The 2,500-nt window shown below is 45.0% G+C and overlaps 1 long non-coding RNA gene across 1 annotated transcript in view; it reads left to right on the forward strand.

Annotated features, from left to right (window-relative positions):
• The window catches only part of LOC107569508 (uncharacterized), a 3,157-nt gene extending 768 nt beyond the window's left edge, over positions 1-2,389 (forward strand). Inside the window, exons 2-3 of the long non-coding RNA XR_001606902.1 lie at positions 1,360-1,520; positions 1,918-2,389. This is a non-coding gene — a long non-coding RNA (uncharacterized lncRNA). The remainder of the gene's footprint in view (positions 1-1,359; positions 1,521-1,917) is intronic.
• The last annotated feature ends 111 nt before the right edge of the window (positions 2,390-2,500 follow it).

Genomic DNA, 2,500 nt, shown 5'->3' on the forward strand with positions numbered 1-2,500 from the left:
GTGTGTGTGAGAGAGTGTGTGAGTGTGTGAGAGAGTGTGTGTGAGAGTGTGTAAGTGTGTGTGAGAGAGAGAGTGTGTCTGTGTGCGTGTCTGTGAGAGTGTGTGTGAGAGAGTGTGTGTGTGTGTGTGAGAGAGTGTGTGTCAGTGTGTGTGAGAGAGTGTGTGAGTGTGTGTGTCTGTGAGTGTGTGTGTGTCTGTGTGTGAGAGTGTGTGTGAGTGTGTGTCTGTGTCTGTGAGAGTGTGTGTGTGTCTGTGTGTGAGAGAGTGTGTGTGTGTGTGTGTGAGTGTGTGTCTGTGTGTGTGTCTGTGAGAGTGTGAGTGTGTGTCTGTGTGTGTGTGTCTGTGTGTGTGTGAGAGAGAGATTCTGTGTGTGTGTGTGTGTGAGAGAGAGTGTGTGTGTGTGTGTGTGTGTGTGTGAGTGTGAGTGTGTGTGTGTGTGTGTGTGAGAGAGAGATTCTGTGTGTGTGTGTGTGAGTGAGTGTTAAAGCTGCTGTGGAATAGTGTGTGTTGGAAGGCACAATAGAAATCGAGCTGAATTAGTTTCCTGCATGAGCTGTGTGTGAGCAGCAGGTGGCGCTGCAGTCCAGTGAGTGCAGTCTCGGCAGCAGATTCTTACACTGACAACAAAATATAATCAACAAAATGACACAAATACTGTTTTCAACAAGAAACAACAAATCAGAATGGGATCAAATCCAAGACTGACAAAAACTAAAGAAACAAATATAAAAAGGAATAATTTATTTATAAATAAATCATTATTAAATAATAAATAAGATGACATTAATTTATACGCTTATTCATCATTATGTGACGTCACACTCTATCCAGTCACATGACCTCCCCAGAGCTCCTCCCCCAATCAGAACATCTGAACCCTCTATAAGTCCCGCCCCTTCCTCTGGTCATTTAATGGACCTGAGAGCAGTGCTCATTCCCAGCATGCAGTGCGTCTGTGCAGGAAGCGAGTTTGACACATCATTAGGCTCTCCGCAGCCGCCCACTGCCGCAAATGAGCCCGTCTTTCCTGTTGATCTGAGATAAGACACTCGCTGTAAACATCTGAACACGCCAGCACACAAGCATCAGGCCTCGGATCGTTCACTGTAACTGTGATCCATCACCTGAACCAGCAAGGGTTAATGCGCTGGAGCTGCTGCTGATGTCTCCAGATTAGAGTTTGTGTTTAATAGTGAATACAGGGACCAGCTCAGATCTGATGTCACTCTGTCAGATCCAGTGACGGTCATCTGAGACGTCATGGAGCCTGTGATTGGTCAGACACCGGTTGACCTTTGACCTCACGGTAACTCTGGTTCTTTCCTGCAGTGTCTCTGACTGGTGCTTTCTGTCCCGCAGGCCGAGCGTGAGAGCAGACGCTTACATGCACGACCTCGCGGCCGCCGTACTGACCGATCACTGACCGATCAGGACACGACACTCGTGATTGATGACGCACTGACTGTGAAGCTGCACTGACACATGAAGAAAACTGTGAACATGTGCAATGCATTATAAAGGTATTCATAATGTACAGGATAATGCATTGTATCTTTGCATAAATAAATGTAGCCAAACTTAAAATGCATTATATTCATGTGTTTTAATGCATTGCTCTTCCTAAAGGTGTAGCAATGACTAGATGAGTATTATAACTGTGGTTACTATTATGAGATCACACAATGCATTACAAGGCAGAAATAGTGCATTAAAACTACTTTATAATGCATTATATATAAAGGCTTTAGATTAAGTGTTACCAATAGTCTTTTTGTGTATTTCTATGAATGCTAATCCTCCTAATATTCACACTATGGTTGTTTTATGATCAATAATCGTGAACTTGCTGATAAATAAATGTGCCTTAACTGTGGCACTGCAAACTAATCTTCTTTGTATCTCGTTATCTTAACGCAGAATATCTCGTGATGTTTGCTGGCGCTCCGGTGAATCTGCTTCATGCGGTTTGGTGTCGGAGCTTCGTTCAGGACAATAGCGTGATGCTGGCAGACATGAAGCGCTGCAGAACAAACAGCATCACGGAGATCTGGAGCAGAGGTCGAGGCACACAGACGTCTTTGTGTTTCTTACAGCGGCGCTCGTTTCACATCACGCTCCAGTCTCACTGTGCTCTTCCAGTCGAGGTGTAATAAAGCTCTGATGCTGATGTAAAGCAGACGCTTCTATTCTAACGCAGCAGATTCTCCAGGCTCGTTTACGATCATATCTGCTCATCTAAACATTAAGGCCACTTTTAACCCTCGCACATAAAGCTACAGTGAAATAAGCTGCTGTTAGACTCATCCATGTTGTTATATTTCATTTGGCCTGATGGGTTCACACACACACTCTCTCTCTCACACACACACACACACACACTCCCTCTCACACACACACTCTCTCTCTCACACACACACTCTCTCTTTTTCACACACACACTCTCTCTCTCGCTCGCTCACACACACACACACTCTCTCGCTCACACACACACACACACTCT

The sequence above is a fragment of the Sinocyclocheilus grahami genome, unplaced genomic scaffold (assembly GCF_001515645.1).
Source record: "Sinocyclocheilus grahami isolate Dianchi unplaced genomic scaffold, SAMN03320097.WGS_v1.1 scaffold1353.1, whole genome shotgun sequence".
Taxonomy (NCBI): Eukaryota; Metazoa; Chordata; class Actinopteri; order Cypriniformes; family Cyprinidae; genus Sinocyclocheilus; species Sinocyclocheilus grahami.